The sequence below is a fragment of the Tachypleus tridentatus genome, chromosome 1, assembly GCF_004210375.1.
Source record: "Tachypleus tridentatus isolate NWPU-2018 chromosome 1, ASM421037v1, whole genome shotgun sequence".
Classification (NCBI taxonomy): Eukaryota; Metazoa; Arthropoda; class Merostomata; order Xiphosura; family Limulidae; genus Tachypleus; species Tachypleus tridentatus.
Window position 1 is genome coordinate 52,011,036 of NC_134825.1, and position 15,634 is coordinate 52,026,669.

Consider the following 15,634-nt stretch of genomic DNA (forward strand, 5'->3'; position numbering starts at 1 on the left):
TACAAATGGTAGCAAAATGTTTAAAGAAACCGATGCATAAATTAATACTTTTGTGTGAATTGCTGTACTCCGAAATCCTTAACTTGTTAATTAATGTAATTCTTCCTGGCCCAAAATCTTTCAAACCTATAAACTTACACTTGTTTTGAGAGTCCTCATTCAACAAAAATTTGGTTTTATACTTAAATTATTTTTTGGGGCCTCTGTTTTGAGTTTTATTTCTATTATTATGATTTGATGTAAATAAATAAAAATACATTTGTGTTTATTTATTAAACATAAAACTACACAAAGGGCTATCTGCGCGCTGTTCTCTGCAGGTATCGAAACCCGAATATTTGTTTTCTAAGTCCTCAGATTTCTTGCTGAGTCTTCTAGGGGGTTGTATTCCGCTGGGATTGCGTTAAGTCTATGGATTTAGAACGCTAAAATCAAGGTTTCGATTTCTCTCGTTGGACACAACAGATAGCCCGACGTGGCTGTGCTATAAAAGAAAAACACTCCCTATGGGGACAACGGTATGTTTACGGACTTACGAAACTAAAATATAGGATTCGGTTCCCTGCGGTGGACACATTGAACAGATAGCTTAATGTGCCTTTGCTCTAAAATAAGTAAAACTTGCTTCTGAACCAACTTCTGTGTGAATATTATAGAACTGAGCTAACCAATGCTATTTTACATATGTTTTAAGTAATGGCAGTGCTTAGTTTTCATATACAAACACATTCACTCTTGTAAATGTTTTTTGCACTATATGAATTTGGAACTAACATAAATCGTCTACTCTGGCCAAACCGTATGAGCTATTGGGATTATGGCTGAAAATATCGTTTGTAGTGAGGGTATCCGGCTGATGGTTTTGTATAATCTAGTCGTTATAGGTTTCTCTGTTAGTGATTTATGATATTAAGTGTCTCTAGTTCATTTGTTACATAAAGTTGGTTTCATTAATATATTGGGAACATTTTTAGTTTGATTCATGCCGTTAGTACACTTTTAGTCACGAGGTTTTAGTAATGTATGATTGATATTTAGAGGTACGTCAGTTGTTTTGTGCGTGTATGGAAACAAAACATAAATAGAAAGCATTAACGTGATAGTGAATGAAGACCTTGAGACCCTAAGTTATACACCTTGTTTGTGTGTTGTTGTTTTTCCCTAATTTTTTTAAAACATTTACATAGTATTGCCAACATCTAGTTACTTGTTAGTAACAACTAGTGCGATATAGTGAATTTTTTCGAGCATGGATACTGCATGATAAAGGTATTAGGTTATCGTTACGTCAATAGTTTATCCGTAATACATAAAAGCTGATAAAATATGCTAAGTAGGATGATATATGTTTCATGTATTTCGTATCTTTTGAGTTTCCCTTGCAGTTTTAATCATATTGTATTAAACTCACAAGCATTTTAAAAAGTGTCCTTTGCCGATTTACATATACCTTGTGTCCTTGTATAGATAGGAAACTCATTGATGTTCTAGAATAATATATTAGACTAGTTTGGAAAATTTTATTGAATTAGAGAAAGGAGAGAGACAAACTCAAATTTCAGGTTTATGTTACAAATATTTTGTATAAGATAGCATATCTTTTAATATCTCAATTTACCATAAAATTAAAATGACCAAAGTTTAATTCGGGGTCCCAGTAATTGTCTTGATACAATAGTTGTTGATACAAATTTTCATTGTATTTCAAACTCATGAGACTTGGATTGACTTTTGTTTCATCTTAAGATTTTATTCAGGTTATGTTTGTGGGACGTTTTACATTCTTTGAAACTTTTGTGTGGCTGTTACGTGTTGAAGTACGCATAAATTAAGGTCTTCTGCTTATACACATAGACGCAAAATTAAGATAACTTTTAAACAAAGCACGCATAAAACGCAAAATTTGAAAGGAAATATCATATTAAATTTAAAGTATCAGCATGATTTCAAAATAGAAACGCTAACCTAAAGTGTAAGTGTAGGTGTAAGTGGCTGTGGATGAAAGATAATTTTTCTCATCTACTCCAGCTGAACAGTTGGATTATACAAGAAAATGATGCATATTTCTGTTTAAATGCATTTTTGAGCAACATTTCGAAATTTTCTGTCTTGCATATTTAATTATTTAACAGCATATTAATAGGTATACTGATGATTATCTACTTATGTATACCGTATATTTTTATGATCAGACTTAATGGGCGCAATCTTCACAGCCGTATAGGACATAACATGACTTCGTTGCGGGATGCGGTATTAAACCTGTTGTTGCGTATCCTAACCCTTTCATCCGTGGTAACTTTATAATGAACAGTTAATCCCACATTTTGTCAGTAAAGAGTATTTCAAGAGTTGATAGTGGATATTATTGACTAGTTGCCTTATTTCTTTCTCACTCTGGTCTGTTACTACAAAATTAGGGATGAGTAGGTTCAGGCAAAAATTCAACAAATTAGTATTATGTTTATGTGTATAATTCCATTTCCGTCATATATAGTCCGGCATGGCCGGGTAGCTAAGGCATTCAATTCGTAATCTAAGGGTCACGAGTTCGAATCCCCGTCACACCAAACATGCTCGCCCTCTCAGTCGCGAGGGCGTTATAAAGTTACGGTCGATCCCACTATTTGTTGGTAAAAGAGTATTCCAAGAATTGGCGGTGGGTGGTGATGACTAGTTCCCTTCCCTCTAGTCTTACACTGCAAAATTAGGGACAGCTAGCGCAGATAGCCCTCGTATAGCTTTTCGCGAAATTCCAAACAAACCAAACCGTCATATATAAAACAAGACAAACATTTATAAGTGTGGTCGGCCCTTACATTCCTTCTGAAATAGTCATCTTGCGTAAACAGTAGAAACTGTCACGTAATCTATTTCTTATTACGAAGTCATTAACAATCGCGTTATCTGTTTCTTATTATGAAGTCGTGAACTATCATATAAACTTGTTTCTATCACTAGTCCGTTTTGCTATTCCTCCATTCGATATTGTGTCTTATGGGTTTTTTATTTATTTTTGTAGTACCTAGAAAATAAATAAAAAGCAAGCATTGAATTCTGTTTGGAAGATTAAACCTGAGGTTGGTACAAAGAATTAACATTGGTTAGTTTCATGTGTTCTGTTGTGAGAATGCATTCATGTTTTGATACATTATGTGTGCAGTCGCGTTTGAAAGATGTTATCACATTTCATTTTCTGATTTGATTACTATTTATTTTGGTGATTGCTTTAATTTAGGTATTGATTAGGATAATAAGCAGCTTTTCAAATTTTGATAAGTGGACAGACTCACAAAAATCAATTCCACGGTGGCACAGCGGTAAACTTACGAATTTACAGTGCTACAATGCAGTGTTCGATTCCCTGTAGTGGACACAGCAGATAGATCAATGTGGCTTTGTTCTAAAACCGACAAAAAACACACAAAACAAACATCGTATTTTGGTACGTCCATAGAAGGAAGATTACTCTGAACGCTAAAAAAATTGGCCATATACTCCACTTAATGGCCTGTCTGCAGTGGCCTGCAGATGAATGAGACAGCTAAGGACTTTCCTTACTTAACTCAGTAGAAACATAAGGTCCACTTCTAATTTTAATTTTATATGCGATTTGTATCTATTGAACCATGCGATGATGAATATAGACGAAATTACCACTTTTGGGACCCATATTGACCTTTCACCTGTGTAAAAGACCTATCAATTGCGTCCCTATGAGCTAATAACTACAGTTTTTCTCATATCTTCGCCATAATATCAGATAAATCAGTAACAAAGTTTTATAATGTTATAGCTTAATGTATTATGTAATAGTAGTAGTGTTGGACTGTACGGGTGTGAGGGGAGAATGTTCTTGACACCGAGTCCTCATAGTTTCTCCAGTTCAAATTGACGTCTTTGCCTTGAAGATGTGATTCATTTAAAGACTGCGCATGAACCTGGCTTTCTCGTTTTGGATAATGATTAATGTGTGAAGCTAATGAATATGATAAGACAATATTGATGGAATTTAATTGTCAAATTGTTATTTTCGTCTAACCGTGTTTTAAAACTCAACATGTAAATCGTCAGACCGAAGTTTTCTGGATAATAACACGACTTGCGTTAAAAACTTACCCGAAGCTTCACACTTGAAAAACAGTCAACCATTATTTTACCTCAGTGTTACAGTAAACAACGATTACTTGGAAGTAATCACGTTGTCCTTTGTTGGCTTAGAATGAAAGATTTTAGCTAATTAATACCATGTGGACACCCTTCAAGTGAGCCACAGTATTATTGATTATACATTGGTAAAAACCATCATCTGACTTAAGTAATAGATTTAGCTCCAAATAGTATTAGGCACCAGAATCATTATGCTATCTGACAAAGGAGGTTAGTTGTTGTCACTTATGCATCAACGGTAGACGTTTTGGATTTTGTTTAAAAAAATGTTTCCATAAGTTAGAAAAATAGAATAATAGATTCTTTGGCTTCCAAACCTAGTGTTAGATTCCGAAATAATTGTTTTAGCTGAGATAAGAGTCAAGAACATGACCACTTGTATATTGCAATTATTTTGCATATATAAGTTTCCCTACCCTAACGGTTCCAAGGTGATATGCATATTCGTAATAACTGAGCCTCAAAAACACAGAAAAACATTGGGTGAACGAAAGTTTTAGGATCAGAATAAAATGACCGTATGAGACCAACTCGGACTGTTTCGCAGGCGCAGACAGGCCAAAATATATTATAATACGAAATAATGCTCAGTTTCATACTTTCAGGATTTTGATGGACTTCATTGAACAATACATTGTAGAAAATGGTTTGTCCAGCAGAATATATAGACTTAGATTATAAAGAACACCTTTGGAACTTCGATGAACGCTGTGTAAATCATTGTTTTAACCTGCCACTTTCAGGATTTTGATGGATTTCATTGAATAATACATTATAGAGCATAGTTTGTGCAGCATAATATATAGATATAGATTATAAAGAACACCTCTGGAACTTCCATGGACGTTGTGTAAATCATTGTTTTAACCTGCCGCTAAAAGTCTGAGGGCTTGATGTTTCACTTAATTAGTGATGAGACAGAATTTCCCAGACAAGTTGATTCAATTAGGTCGTATGTCTTGACGATTTAAAACTTGAGGGCGCTCAATCCTCGTGTTATATCTAGCGAGCTATTGTCAGTGAAACTGGCTTATAAACTCCATACAATGGAAAAAAGCGGTGCATCCAAATATATACCGTGATTCAATCGTTCATGTAGTAAGAGTACAGTTTAAATAAATGCGGCCTGTTCAATTTTGACAGTATATGTTTAGTTATTTTAATCATTCGTGCCATTTCAGTTTGAAATTAACTTTTTCATACAACACTGTATTATGATATACGTTTGGAAACTCTATCCATCTGATCCCTGCTGTGGAAACAGCATGGGTTATCCAATTTATAACCTTGCACTTGAAATAAATAAATATACTGGGGACAAGTTGGCATACATTTTCTTGCTTGAACGTCGACTACGTTATACAAGTTTTGGAAACGTAAGTTTTAGTTTCACATTTATTATGTCTATAGGTAGGACCACAGTAAATGAATAATTTTATACGTATATACAAACATAAAATGAAATTTTTAATTTTTAGAGGCATTAATCTTAAAAACTGTGCAAATCAAATGGGGTCTGATATGGTCAGATGGTTAGGGTGCTTAATTCGTAATCTAAGAGTGCGAATTCGGATTACAAACCCATCAAACATGCTCACCCTTTCAGACGTGTAGGCGTTATAATGTGACCTCGGTGAAAGAGTAGCCCAATAGTTGGCGGTGGGTAGTCTTTTTACTTCTAAATTAGGGACGGCTGGCTCATATATCCCTCGTATAGCCTTGTGCGAAGTTCAAAACGAACAAGTAAACAAAAGAAATTGTGCCTGTTTAAACTGTGTTACCGTCTGTAAAGGAATGAGCGTTCCTATGTAAACTAGTATCTGTATTTTGTTAGAAAGGCTAACATTTGTAAGTGAAAGCAGTATGTTTCTCCCTATTAATCTTTGGATAATATCCTTAGAATACATTAAGGTTTAAAGAGGGAATGGTCATCAAAAGAGTGTCTTAACATCTGACTATGCAGGGCCACTAAAAATTTTAACGAGATCCAAAATAGGGAGCTCGGCTAGTTATCTGAGGATCGCAGGTTTGAATCCCTGTTATACCAAACATGCGCGCCCTTCAGCCTTGGGGGCATTATAATGTTACAGTCAACCCCACTATTCGTTGGTAAAAGAGTATCTCAAGAGTTGGCGGTGGGTAGTGATGACTAGCTGCTTTCCCTTTAGTCTCACAGTAGTAAATTAAGGACGGCCAGCGCAGATAGCCCTCATGTAGCTTTGCGCGCCAAATTCAAAACAAACAAGTTATGAGCTAAATATTTGAACTTGAAAAAAAAAAAAAAAAGAAAACTTAGAGGCGTTCTATTAACCGCGAATAAAAACATTCGGTCTGTAAATAAAGACACTTAACTTCCTTGGACCAACTTAAGTCTACCCATCAAGTTTGGTTTTGCTAGCTTCAGGAATGTAGAAGTTTGCTGAAGATATATATATGTATATATATGTGTGTGTGTGTGTATACGTACAAAACTTCAAACTGAGCTAATACAGGTGAACAATAAACATAGATACATCCCAAGTAACTTATAAAGTACAAAGAATTATAATAATATTTATCAAATCCAACGATAACAAGAAAAACAAAAGTAAGCGGATAATTGTATATACACATCCAGAAACCATCAAAAATGTTGCTTTCCGTAAACTGCTTATCATATACCTGAATAATAAATGTTCAAAAACATCTCTTAATACTGCTAAAATTCGCAAGTCTTGGTATGATGCTGCTATTCACACGTTGCAGCAGACAGACTGTTGAAAAGCAGCTGCCACACGCAATAGGGACTCCTAAAAATGACCAAACCTTGAAGCAGAAATTTTCAGCCTAAAGAAAGAAATAACGATTTAGGCATAACTTAGTAATCACGAAACCAAAAAAAAAAAGGAAAAAATAAAAAAATTAAAGAAAACCATAATAAAGTATAAGACTAAAAATGAAATGAGAGCAAAGGATACAAAATAATACGTGTTTATTTTTGGCAAAGAATATCGATTAACCTGGCTAAGTTTTTAGGTACTATTTTTGCTATACTCCATTCTTGCAGCAATTAACATGATGAATACATATATAAACATATAAGTAAACGACGTATAAACAGTATATGTAATCGTCATGGGATAAACTAGTGTTCAGTAGTAACTTTGCAAAAACGGCTCTAATACCGCCCTCTACACTTCGACACACAGTTACAAAACCCCTTTCAAACATGTGGTCAGCTATCAAAACCTGACGATGACCGATCAAGGTCGAAACGTTGTGATGTAAAGTGTTTTCCAAACGAGCCGTTTATGCATATAAATTTCTCAACAAGTGGGTTTCTCGTCATCACTGTTCAGTAGTAACTTTGAGAAACTGGATATCAAAGAGTGACATCACAAATTGTGACCACTTTACAAATAAAGAAAAACTACAGGTTACTTAAAATGAGCTTTCTAGTCGAGTAATTATTTTTATGTTTAATGCCAGTACTTTCGAACGTGTTGTTAAAAACACGAATATTCTATATTTTTAGGGAATAATCTCTCTGATCAACCTTTCCAATTCGTGTATACTGCTTCCACGGATTCTTAAATTTGATACATCTCTCAAGCACTATCGTGATACTTAGCATTCGAATATATTTACAGTCACATAAGGATGTGTAGCCTTGATATGTGTGTTACATATACTTTGTATCGGCAATGCTGATCTTTTCAGATGAAACGTTTTATTACGCCTAGCTAACTTCGTTTTTATTTTCAACCGTTAGGCCATCCTTTTAGACAAACGTGTTTAGCTTTTGAATTATTCTTGAAGTGCATTACTTCTTAGCGTCAGCATGTACCTAGAGTTTATTTATGCCATACAAGACAGCCGTGTAATGCGTGGTAATTTCATTTGGTATGTTTTTGGAAGTGAAGATGCTTTTAGCTGAAGACAGTAGCGTTAGTAAAGAAAGACAAAAAACAAAGAAGATTTTCATGGTGGATGCCATGAGCCTAGGGACCTCTCAAGTGTCTTTATAGAAGGGCAACCACTTAAGATCGTTGTAAGGTATAATACTATGACAATATTATTCATCCAAGTTGAAATAATCGACTTTAGTTATAGATGAGCATTTTAAAGAAATACCACCACGTCAACATACATATTCCTAACGTCCTCTGTAAAAATTCTGACGTTTTGGATTAAAATTAGCTGCCTACTTTTCTCATTTTTCCATATTGGCTGGTATAACCTTCAAACTACCTTTATCGTCAAAAATTGACATATGTATTTTTTTTTTCCAAAGACGCGTTTGGAAGTTAGATGTACTTAACTGTTTGTTGAAAGCATATAGCTAATGCCAGTAATATTTTTTAAACTAATGCATGAAAAATATTTAAAACTATGGGTTGAAAGGGAGCAATCAACATTAAAAATATAATGACATCAGTAAATGTTTAAGTACAACCTACTCTCTGATTTATTCTTTTTAAACGCATGCCCAAATTAACTATTCATCTTTATAAAAATTTGTTTTCAATTAAGTTGCATATAATTTTTAACGTTACAATTATTTTTATATGTTTTGTCATTGAGTTTAAAACGTGTGCACAGAAATTATGTTTAAGAAGTTGTGATTAAAATTGAGTATGCAGTCAACCAACATCCTTACATTTACGACGGCGTACTCTGCCTCCGCTAAACATAGTTGAGCACTATACTGATGCAGTATACACATTTTCTTCTGGAACATAGATTCGTAATAAGAGGGTCGCGGGTTCGAATCCCCTTCTCACCTAACATACCCTTTCGGCCGTGGGGGCGTTATAAAGTCACGGTCAATCCCACTATTCGTTGGTAAAAGAGTAACCCAAGAGTTTGGGTTGAAAGTTGAAAACAGAAAGATTCACATCCATCTGTATCATACGAAAACAAAAATTATTATTCTAAGGCCTTTCAGGCTGAATAATAAAAATACGTTTTTGACTAGCTGCCTTCCCTCTGGTCCTACACTGCTAAATTAGGGACAGTTAGCGTAGATTGCCCTCGTGTAACTTTGCGCGAAATTCAAAAACAAACAAACTGCTTTGCAGCTTGAAGTGGAAAAAATATTTTATTGAGATAATTGTATAAGGCATATCAAGTAAGGCACGTGAAACAACTTTTCTATATGTATAATTGTTTGTTTTTAGCGAGAAAAAAAGGGGTTTCGGTACTCGTGGTGGGTACAGTACAGATATTCTATTGTGTAGCTTTGTGTTTAACATGAAACAAATTAAACATCTTTCTTATCTGTATCTAACTGCCCATCTGTATGTTGAATGATGGCACAACGTTTTAGAATATGAAGAAATAAGAAGCACAAGAACTAACGAACAAACTTGTTCAATGTTAAAAAGGCAGACAACAGTGACAATATTTATTAAATAACAATGGATGAGTCACTGACATGTGAAAGTTGGAAAATGAAATGTTACGTCTCGTTTGATAACTAACAACCCGTGTTGTACTTCTTCTGTAATTCGTCTGATACCCACGAGGCTGTTGTTTTATCGACAGTTTGGTGTGTTGAGTATCAACGACATTCATCTGTTGCCAACACTGTTGTGCTGTTGGCGTGCTGCGTTTATTATGACAAAGTACATTCTTGTTGTAAGGAAAAGAAATCCACTATACGCTTTAAATAAAAGTTCAGGGGCACTGCTTTTGAGTGGAATGTTTGTTTGACTTTATTACGCCCTTTCGATTATATATGAGGTGACTATTACCTGATGATGGCCACACAAGCCGTTGAAACGTTGTAATAAAATCAAACAAAACATAAAAATTAACAATCCACTCAAAAGTTGTACCTCTATACTTTTATTTAAAATACATTATTATAATTCTTAACTTTGTTTAACGCAACCTGTAGTTTATTACCATACATTTCCATAAAGGTAAATAAAATAACGACCTTTATATCCAAAATGTGTTTATTACTTCAATATTTCGCTATTACATCTTCTTGAGCATTCGATAACCAGTTTCAACTGGATTAGTACATTTGAAGTATATCGATAACCCCTAAAGAAGTTGGGAGAGCGAAATAATGGGCTAATAAAGAGACATTCTTGGGGTAAAGATGGTTACTTTATTTATTTGTTTTTATAGTCTTACAAACTGCTTTGCCTAAACCCGTAAAATTACATTCCTATGTTGTAATAGAACTCACGCTATGCAAGTCTGAGTTCTAAAGGTTAAGGTGTTTAACAAGCGGCTACATTTTATAAAATTAATAGAAGTAATTCACTGCTTGTCCTAAGCAATGTCTAACTCAAGCTTGGGTGTAGTGTGGAATACTGAGGCTTGAGACAAGTAGTAAATTACTTCTCTTGCTGTAAAAAAGGATTAAGGTGCTCTGTAAATTCGAACATACAATGAAGTTGAAAACAAAAAGATCCACATCCATCTGTGTCATACGAAAACAAAAATTATTATTGTAAGGCCTTTCAGGCTGAATAATAAAACACGCTTTTGAGAGGCATAGTATTTCATGAGTAACTCGTAAGGAAATTGCCTGTGTTCTCCATCCATAATCTAACAGTAATTGCTTAACTCTCTCAACTGCATCGGTTGAAATGCAATTTTATTTATCTTGTAATCGTTATTCTTGCTAGAATTTTTTTCACACGATTCACGGATGTTGTTTCCATGTGGTGAATTAAGCACAAAGTTACACAATGGGCTACCTGTGCTCTTTCTTTAACAGGTGTCGAAACCCGGTTTCTAGCATCGTAAGTCCGCATACGTGCCACTGGGGGGAGGATTCCATCAAATCATCCCCTATATGTCGTAAGTAATCTTGCGAATTGATTAAAGATTGTCGACTTTTGTAGCGCAACAAAATTAAAAAAAAAGAAAATATCTTTGTTAAAAGGTGTAATTTTCAAGAGTTTATAATATAAATGTGATTACTGACTGCCTTTTAGTATAGGTAGAATTTTCTTTGAGACAAAAATAAACGTTTTAACAATTAGTTTGAAAGTATTGGGACTTAACTTTAAGGCTTGTTTTATATTTAATTTATAACCAAATTTGTATCTACACAATGCAAAATGTATGTGTTGGCATCTTCTCAAAGTTTCTACACTGCTCGAAGGCCCCCCTCAGTGGATTGTGTGCGAATTTATACTGCTATAAACCAGGTTTCGATACCCGTGCTGGGCAGAGTACAGATGCTATTCGAATTATCAGTCGCTAGAAGATACAAGATAAACTCCTTGATTTATTGTATAGATTTTAGTGGAACTTTGCGAAGAGAAATGTAATAAGAGACATAAAGCTGAAAATTTCTTCGTTGAAAAATCATCTAGATACAAAATTCATACTTTTTAAAGACCGGGTGTGGCCTAGCTGTTAACGTGGTGAATTGAGGTGACGCCGATGAACACGCCTCCCAATTTTAGCTGTGAGCAAGTTATAAAAGTAACAAATAATCACGTTATTTCTTCAAGGATCCGAACAAGCTCTTTTTGATAGCAATTAATGCTAGCTGGCTTCCTCAGACCAGTAGCTCAAAACTGGGAATGGTTTTACCTGAAATATAAGGGTTTCTGAGCTGTTCCTTACACACAAAAGATACATTTCAGATTAATAATTTCAATTCCAGTTCATAATTGTAAATATCCACCCACCCACTCACTTCCCAAGTGACGCAGCGGTAAGTCCGTTGGCTCACAACGCTATAAATCGGGAATCGGTAACCATTATGAGCACAGCACAGATAGCACATTGTATAGCTTTGCGCTTAATAAAAAAAAAAACACAACAAATTCGTTTCTGAATGAGAAGCGGAACCAGCTTCCTGGCATATTGTAAACCTAGCTGTAAGTTTCACTGGATATTTAACTTTGTTGTTACTCCTAACACTGACGTAAAATGTAGTGGTAAATTTTAGAATTATTTTCTCTCCCTTATCTATTCAGTATACAGACGCTTTTGATTGGTTTCAGAGCACCGAATCCAGTAAGATAAAGGTCTAGGTGTACGATACATAAAGTTTATAATTTTTGACTGATTTAAAACAGAATTATTCGGATGATATCGACAACTGATGTGAGATATGGAAAGAAAAAAAATATTCTTCCATGACACGATTTTCTTACATAGTTTTGTTTTTTATGCAGTAAAGGTTAAATATTGTGATATATTCTACACATGGTTGTATTTTGTTTTTTCTTCACGGATTTACACGCAATAGTATATTACGTTTTAAATTTTTCAGAAGGACGAATTAAACTGAATTTGGGATTTGTTTATCACATTATTTAGAAGTATATTGTTTAGACAGATAGTTCTAAAGTGTTGACTTGAACGTCGTATTCTATATATTTGAAAAATATAAAGTTTTAAATTTTTTTCCTTCTTTGATTGATTGACCCGGCATTGCCAGGTGGTTAAGGCACTCGACTCGTAATCTGAGGGTTGCGGGTTCGGATCCCTGTCGCAGCAAACATGCTCGCTCTTTCAGCCGTGAGGGCGTTATAATGTTTCGGTCAATCTCCCTATTCGTTGGTTAAAGAGTAGCCTAAGAGTTGGCGGTGGGTGGTGATGACTAGCTGCCTTCCCTCTTGTCTTACACTGATGAATTAGGGATAGCTAGCGCAGATAGCCCTCGAGTAGTTTTGCGCGAAATTCAAAACAAATCAGTTCTTTTTTGATTGTTATAGTTTCAGACAATGTGAAACAAATTTATATGTGTATAATAGTTTAATATCTGTCTACAAATAAAACAGTATTTACATTAAATTGAACAAATAAAGTGTAATGTGTTTATTTTAGATTGATTTTTTATTTAAATAATCTGTTCAAAAATACACACATCACATGTATATTTGAGTTCACTAAAAGTATTTTAACAGGACAGGTTTCAGCAGAAGTGGGATCCACTCAGTGATTGGTTACAATCTCACGAATAAAATAAAGCTATAATTTTTATTATAACCAGAGATGTGGGCGCATACAGTCAAGACGTTTCACATTACAACTACCAGTAATCTCTCCTATCTAATTGTGAAAATCTATCAAAATAAGGAGATCATATGGTGGGGACATTAGAAAAACTTATTGATGTTGACATTCCAACCCAACGATGGTTGATTGATGAACAGCATTATAAAACTTGTGATATGACTAAATTAACGTTTACTACTAAATTAAGAGAAAAAAACTTTTATTCTCCAAATGTTGTTGATTTAGTCAAATAACAGACTGAATATGTAATAATGTTATTAATAAAATGGAAAACTCATGATATTGGGAAACTGAGGTGCACGTTAGAATAACAATAACTCGCCGACTTGCAATTTTAATGTTACTTTGTTTAGTGTTAAATACAGCATATCACTACTGTGTACCTGCATAGACATTTATCTGACAATGTAATTCACCCTCTTTTAACTATTAACACGGTAAACTAGTTGATATATTCTATCATGAAACATAACGCACTTTATATTTTAGTAAATCGAAATGTTTACAATACTTCATTAACCCTCAAATTACCAGTAAAGGTTGGGTCCACATGTTAACTAGTGTTAAATTTTTTTCCTGTTACGATACTCAGTAGGACCGACCATTTTGGTTAAAATATTCATTTTAAACGTAAACTTTATATAGAAAACCTCATCGTATTTAGTAAGATTAATCTCAATATTGACAAACCCATGTAGACCTCATAGGTAATTCTGGTAAATAGGTAAAATCATTTTTAACCCAGTGACCTTGCCCCAAGTGGCACAGCAGTATGTCTGCGGACTCGCATTGCTAGAAACCGTGTTTCGATACATGCGGTGGGCAAAGCACAGAAAGCCCATTGTATAGCTTTGGACTTAATTCCAAACAAACAACAGAATCCAGTGACCACTGATTCACGGTATTGGGTGCTGTCCGCCTCCGGCAATTGAATGCGAGTGTGCCGTTTGCGGTGTACGGCTGGTACACTAAATATTTATAGTAGCCGCAGTACGTGGGTTAAAGTATCTTAATGTGAAATGCACTTTTATGTAAACGCATTGTCACAAAAGCTTGCACAGTTCTTTTCATCATTTTATGGTAATTCTATAAATATTCTGACAGATTGTTGTTGATGCTAATTCTGTGGGAAAATACAAACTGAAGAGTTGAAACAGAACTTCGATAGCTGTTAAAAGTAACTGGTAAGTTTTACTCCTTTTGATCAGCAGTTCTAGATAAATTACTAACAGCTATACCTAAATTTTAGGGCCTCTGACCTGACCATTCGGTTCATTTACATTAGAAGGTGCGAATCAGGTTGAAAACACCTAATAACAAATGTTTAGTTAAACTTGCAAGAAAAAAAGGTGTAATCGTATATAATCTTATGCTAAGTTGTGATGGAATTATCTGACATTCCTTGTGTAACAGATATTACAGCGTATTCCTCTCATGTATTAAATTAAGTTCTTCATAATATATTTCTGATATAAGCTTTATGGGACTGTAATTAGTTATTGTTAACTTGTTAACGATTCATATAATTATGGTAAAAACCCAGTTTATTTGTGTGTGTTTTAGCTTGAAAGTATACTTAATTAAGCTTTAAATGGCTGTATTTCTTTTAAATACTCCTTTATATATATATATATATAGTGAGAGAGAAAAGTGTTAATTAATTAGACAGCTGGACAGTATGATATTAACATTGTTTCTCATTATATTTCATAGTTTCTTTTACGTTCAATAACACTACTAACACTACATTCTCATTCTTTATAATTACTTAACATTTCAAACTAGAAGAATTAAATCTCTGAATAGAAACTGTTTGACTGTACCGACTTCTTCCAGTGCCATTGTTGCTAGATGGAACAACTAAATACCCATATACACATTTCTTCAATATTATTCAGTCGAAGACGGATTCATTCTTCTTTAGAACTACTGTAAAAAAATATCGCCGATTGTTTGTCCAGCTGCTTGTAAGAGTCGTTTCATGTTGATTTGTGACATGTATGTCACTTAATGGATGAGTAAAGCCCAGCTCATGAAGTGCCATATCAAACAAGATATTCTTATGAATTGTTGAAAACTACCTATATCCAATGCTACCTACATTCAGTTAAAGCATCTCGGAATGTCCGATGTGGAGTAAAGTTACTGTTACATTTCATGTTGATTTTACCATATTATTTCATAAACAACAGTTTACGTTACCAAAGTTCACCACAGATCTTGAAATCATAGGAAGTTCTACTAAATTCGCATCTCTTTCAAGTTGGACTTCAGTAAAATAGGTAAACTAGGTTTTAGTACCACTGTATTTCAACATTTTAAATACCGTTTTACTTTTTTAACTTGTTTGTTATTAAAAACAAAGCCACCACAAGTATCGAAACCCGATTTTTGGCATTATAACCCTTCAGACTTATTGCTGAGCCGCTGGAGTACTAGTTTTAATGTGTTCAAAATCATTGTTTATTGCTTGCTTTCAATT

The 15,634-nt window shown here is 34.3% G+C and overlaps 1 long non-coding RNA gene across 1 annotated transcript in view; it reads left to right on the forward strand.

The window, feature by feature from the left end:
• Positions 1-15,430, forward strand: part of LOC143248649 (uncharacterized) — a 40,639-nt gene extending 25,209 nt beyond the window's left edge. Inside the window, exons 4-5 of the long non-coding RNA XR_013027134.1 lie at positions 14,257-14,336; positions 14,989-15,430. This is a non-coding gene — a long non-coding RNA (uncharacterized LOC143248649). The remainder of the gene's footprint in view (positions 1-14,256; positions 14,337-14,988) is intronic.
• The last annotated feature ends 204 nt before the right edge of the window (positions 15,431-15,634 follow it).